We start from the raw sequence: 6,151 nt of genomic DNA, 5'->3' as shown, positions 1-6,151 counted from the left end.
GCGCACGCGCCCTTTACACCTGCCGCGCACGCGCCCTTTACACCTGCCGCGCACGCGCCCTTTACACCTGCCGCGCATGCGCACTTCAGCTGCCCGGCCTTTTACTAAAATACCGTGAACCCCGGGAAGGCCCTTACTGTTCCTCGCTTCTCGCAGGTGAGAACGCGGAGACTGCAGACCGCGCTGCTCCTTAGCATTCCAGCCCCCAGCCCTCCTGGCTCCTCAGCTCCTGTTTCTTCCCAGGCGCCAGGCCCTCCCCAGGGCAGCGGGGAAGCCGGGGAAAGGGCATGAGGACCGCCGCCCTGTAAAGGTCCGCGCCAGGCCTCCGCCCCAGCTCTGCCCCGGGGCGGCCTCACCACTGCACGCCAGGGAGCTAGCAACTGTCGCTGTTGTCCTTCCGGGGAGCGGAACAAACCTACCGTCCAGATCGCCGCTGCCTTCAACCTCGGCGCCTGACCAGCTGCAGCTCGAGCTCCTGAGAATGTGCCTTCCGCGCTCGGTTTTGGGTTCCACGAGATCCATCCCCCAAAGAATGGTGCTCGGAAGCCAGAACGTTCCATCGTCCCGCCTGGCAGCAGGAGAAGTCCTAAGGAAGACAGACTCACCACGGGTCATCTTGCCCCCCAAGAGTGCTGCCCCTCACCAGAGGAGTTCCTAACAACAGAGTCATTAGAGCACAATGATAGGTACCTTGCAGCGAGGCTTCGGATAATGAAATAAAATTCTGAAGTGTGAGGACCTCCCAGGTTAGGTCTGCACCAGTGCCCTGAGCTGGTGCGGGGGCTGGATTGTCTGCACAGTCGTCCTCTTAGAAAGCCCACTGGTTTAGTCCCACGAAGCCGAGCAGGAGCCCGCTTTGAGCCCAGAGCAGTCGGGGCAGCGCTGACCGCCGGCACTGGGCTCTGGTCCCCAAAGCACGTGCTCCAGGAGCCCACACAAACTCAGACACATTCAGCGGAACTTCGAAAGGGAAGGGACCAAGTAAACTGTAAAATACAGAATGTCGCGGGGCCCCAGAAGAGGGAGGGACAGATGCATGGTGAAGGCCCCAGGAGGGAGGAAGAAGCGGGGGGGGGGGGGGGTCCTGATCGACCTCATCATCTAATGTATCCAAATGTAGCCGCTGCTTTCTAACGAAGACTCTTGTCAAATCCTATCACGCCCACTCACTTCAGAAGTAAAAATCACACACCTGCATTATTGCCCCTACAGGCCTTTAACTAATGATTTATAAGTATAGTAGTTTTTATTTTTATTTTATTTTTATTTTTTTTTAAAGATTTTATTTATTTATTTGACAGAGAGAGATTACAGGTAGGTAGAGAGGCTGGCAGAGAGAGAGAGAGAGAGAGAGAGAAGCAGGCTCCCCGCCGAGCAGAGAGCCCGATGTGGGACTCGATCCCAGGACCCCGAGATCATGACCTGAGCCGAAGGCAGCGGCTTAAACCACTGAGCCACCCAGGCGCCCCAGTATAGTAGTTTTTAAAAAGATGCTAATTTCCCAGAAGAAACCACCCTCCCCAGTCCTGAGGCCTCTCCCGCACATTCCAACACTAGGAACACACACCCTGACCAACAACGGGCTCCTTCTCTCCGCCCTGTTGCCCGCCAGCCCCTCCGCATCACCACCTCCAAACTCCCTCGTTAACCCGAGCTCCAGGCCACACACGTGCGTGTTCCCAGCTCCCCATACTGCAGTGCCAGACAGGAAACACATTTGGAGGATTTTAAACAATTTTAAAATGTGCCTTCAAATTTTACAACTTGCTTTACTTGCCTGAGGGAGGAACCGAGCCCCTTATATAAATATCACCCAAACAGGCCCCTCAACATCCCACCCAGCTTGGCCCGTATTTCGGTGTGAAGTTTGGGGTGAGTTGGGGGGGGGTGTTTATTTATTTATTTATTTACTTTCATTTCATCTGGCCCTCTAGGTCGTATTTATTTTATCGGTGCCCTAGTGAGGGTGGAAGAGGACAGACTCTAGCTGGCTCGGGGCAGCCCCGAGCGGGAGCTCCTCAAAGCCAAGAGCCTCCTGGTCGGAGGCCGGTGGTCCCTAGAGTCAGGGCGGTTGCGGGCAGAGAAAAAAGGCCCCTCTCCCCCCAGCAGGGGCTGGGGGCGCCCACCCGGAGGGAGCCGGGGGAGAGGGGCCCTTCTCAGGGACCCAACCCCCGTGCAGCGGCTTGCTTCTCCTCCACCCACAAACGCGAGTCCCAGGCGACCAGGACTATGGCGGTGGTGTTCTTTGTTTTCTGTCACCTTCAGGGAAGTGGAACTTGCGTGTGGTACTATTCACACATTTTATTTTATTTTATTTTATTTTATTTTATTTTATTTTATTTTATTATTTTATTTTATTTAGTTGAGAGTGAGAGAGCACAAGCAGGGGAGCAGCAGAGGGAGAGGGAGAAGCAGACTCCCTGCCAAGCAGAGAGCCCGACGCAGGACTCAATCCCAGGACCCTGGGATCGTGACCTGAGTTGAAGGCAGACGCTTCACCGACAGAGCCCCTCAGGCGCCCCGTATTGGCACGTTTCCAAGCGTGTGGGTGCTGATGACTTTCAGCAAGTGTATTCACACGATGCCCACCGTGAAGATGAAGACATTTCCATCTCCCAAGAGAGCTGCCTTTGCCCTCCAGTCGGACCCCCAGCCCCTCCCCACGCCCTCCCCCTCTCCCAGTCATTCGCTCAACTGCTACTGGTCCCGTCCATTCGATTTGCCTGTTCTAGAAGGGCACAAGGGGTCCGCAGTAGGGTCAGACACTACTGCCTGCCAGCCCTCGCCTCCTCCGACCCCCGCAGGGCACCCAGGTTCATCCACTGACCCGGGGGTTGTGCAGCTGCCCTCTAAGTCAAGAGAGTTGTGTGAACACAGGGCCCTGGGGAGAGGTGGGCCCAGCAGGGGGAGGTCCCGGGAATGTCCTCAGCCTCCTACATGGTGGGGACAGAAAGCAGATCAGTGATGACAAGGGCCTTGGGGCCTCATGGCCATTCTGGGCCTTTGTGATAGAGTATGGACAGGTGGCCTGTACCCCACCTGGTGCCCTTGGCCCTGCCCCCTGCCCTGCTTGTGCCCTTGGCCAACCGCGCCTGGAGCAGGTCCAGCCTCATGCTTTCTGCCAAGCTTTCTGCCAAGAGCCTTGGCTGGGCCACTGTCCCAGGACAGACTGTGGCAGGACTCAGTCCTGTTGGGCAAGTGTGTGCCAGGGTGGAAAATCGCCAAGCAACCAGGAGGGGACCCCTCCTCACAGGAGAGTCCTTGCTGGAGGGGCTGAGGGAGCTCCCTCAGGGCCCCGCAGCAAAGCCCCCCCCCCCCCCCCGAGAGAGGGCCAGAAGACCTGGCGGGACAGCTTGGCAACCGAGGTGCAAACCCATCGTCGGTCCAGCCGTAGAGCAGCTGTGCGCAGCCCCGACCCGCCAGAGACCCCGCGGCGGCGGCAGGGGAGAGAGCAGGGAGCTCCCGGCTGGCAGGCAGCGAGAGCTGGGACCCCAGAGGAGCCCATGTGACCGGCCCGGTGGGAACCATCAGCAATGTTTGAGGGGCACTTGGCAGGGGTGCGGGGTAGCATGAGGTCCTGGGTCAGGAGATAGGAGCAGGAGCCTGGGACTGGAATCCGTGACTGTCCCTGTGCAGTAAAAGCCCCCAGAATTCCCATCATAATCGCTAACCCCGTGGTCTTCCCACACAGCAGACCCACCTGCTTTCTGAGCGCCGCGCCTGCATCGTCGCGCTCACCGCCGACCGTGATCCTCTGGAGGCGCCATGAAGGAGAAAACGGAAGCCCTCTCCATCCAGATTCCTCTTCCGATGCCTGCCTGGTCCTGGCGGGCACTGGTTGCAAGCCGCCCTCTCTCGCATGCGTTCCAGGGCCTCAAACCCCTTTCCCTGCTCACTCAGAGCACTGTCCCAGGCCCAGTCCCAAATATGCAACATCTCAACCCATTCCCCGAGCACTTCACAACTAACCTCAGCCTCCTCAAGGAGAGCTCCTGTCCTTCCCCGGGGACACGTCTGCAGCTGACACTTCCAGCCTCTTGGGTCTGGACCTTCCACCGTCACTGACCTCTCTGCTGGTGAGTCCCTGGCCTCCAGGGACAGAAACTGGCTCTGAGCCACTTGAAACAGAACAGGGTTTATTGGAAGGAAATTCAGTATTTCTCACAATAGGTGGAAAGGCCGGGAGCAGGGGGACAGGCAGGGATCAGGTGCACGGGCCACAGAGCTAGAGCCAAGAGCACAGGAACATCCTGGTAGGAAAGGAGCACTGGAGTCCCCCCGTCTCTGAATCCCTCTTGTGCCTTAGGAGCCCCAGGGGAGCACCTCACTGGCTGTGCTCCGAGCTCCAGCGGGAAAGGCCTGGGGAAGAGAGGACTTTATCTGTAGGCTTCCGCAGCTCTTGCTCCTGCCTGCGCTTCGAAGGCTGAAGGGACAGCCCCGTCATCCCCCCACATTCGAACCGCTGCATCTGTAGAGGTCATTTCCAGGATGGCCTTCCATCTCCGTGTCCCCCGGGGCCCTACCGAGGCCCGTTCTCACTGCCCCTTTCCAGGAGCGGTGGGCGGACCGCTGGCCAGTGCAGTGCCCCGCTGGGCGGCCAGGCCACCTTGTTTCCGCAGCTGGCGTCACCACTGACCAGCTGTGTGGCCTCGGGGAAATTAGGAACATGTCTGTACTTGGGGTTTGCCCATCTGTGAAACGAGGCCACTGGAACTGCCTGTCCTGGACGGTGGCTGTGCCGATGAGGACCCTCATGTACACTGAGTGCTTCCGAGGAGCCCGGGGCCTGGAAGGTTCTGTGACGCAAGCTATGACCCCCCCGGGCCACCCTGCCCACCATCCACACTGGAGTCCCCAAAGCTTCTCTCGCACTCTGCCTTCCCACAGCTGACGGTTCCCCAGTGACACACAGCCCGCTTGGTTTGTCTCTGAGGCCCACTCTGAATGGCCTTGGCCCATCCAAAGCCAGTCTCCCTCCAGGACACGGGGACAGGACATGGGACTCGTGCCCGAGAGGAGCTTTTCCAGCGGAGTCCCACACACTCCACACACCCGCCTGGCCCTCTGTTTGTACACTCCTGCCCCTCCTAACACACGTGTGCACCCCTCCCCACCTCCTCTTCACCGCCCCCCCCACACGCCTGGGTCAGACTCAGCTTCCCAAGACCCCTGGGCTAGTGATGGCACCGAGACCAGGGTAGGGGGTGAGGGAGGAGCTGGGGGCAGTTAGGAACCCGGGGAGAAGAGTAGGCTCTGAGGGCTGGACCCCCCCAAGTCCGTCCTGGCCCCCCAGCTCAATCCCACTGAACCTCAGGGCTCTGCGTGGCCACGTTTATCCGGTTCTGCCCAGTGGAAGCAACGCTGATGCTCCTGGGGCTCCCGGGACAGTCACTGCGGGCTCAGAGAGGGTAAGGGGTTTTCTGGAGTCCCCTCTGCGGGGGCACAACCACCTCTGTTAGCTCCGTCCCTGGTCCCAGTGCGCCTCATCTGGCTTGCGCTGCGGCACCGGCACAGTGCCTGATGTGCGAACGGACCTCAATGAACGCTCCTGAAGGGCGCCCTGAGCTCCTGGAGGACACCCACTGGCTGCAGGAACAGGCCAGGGTGGGCGGAAGCCCTGGAGGTCTGCACCTCATCGACCTGTCCCACATGCCCCCTCCGGTCCCTTCCAGAACCTCCTGCCTCCGTGCCCCGCTCCTCCCCCTCCGTCCCACGGTCTACAAACACTCGCTCCTCCCCCGCCCCCAGCCGCCCGGTGTGCCCACAGCTGATCAGCCGGCCTCAGGCCCGGGCCTCTGCTGTCCCCCCAGGCCAGCACCGCGGCAGTGTGGACGGGGGAGCGCAGCCCAGACCCAAGCCCCCCACACAGCTGCCGTCCGAATTCTGGAGACCTCCGCCCTCCAGCCTCGGTTTCCTGGCCTAGTTGGGGGCCGGGGGGCCCGGTTCCTGCCTTTGCCCACCTCGCAATGTGTGGGAGTCTGTAAAGATGAAACAGTCCGCGATCAAGTGCGCAGCTGAACACGCTGGGCGGTCGTAGTGTTGCACAAAGGTGAGGGCTCCGAGCCGGCCGTCACATGGGCACTAAGCTGGGGCCTCACCAAGATGGTCACAATAAACCCCCCATAGCCTCGAGGAGGGGACGGGGGGGGGG

Source organism: Mustela nigripes, chromosome 10 (assembly GCF_022355385.1).
Source record: "Mustela nigripes isolate SB6536 chromosome 10, MUSNIG.SB6536, whole genome shotgun sequence".
Taxonomy (NCBI): Eukaryota; Metazoa; Chordata; class Mammalia; order Carnivora; family Mustelidae; genus Mustela; species Mustela nigripes.
Note: the sequence above shows the minus strand (reverse complement) of the source record.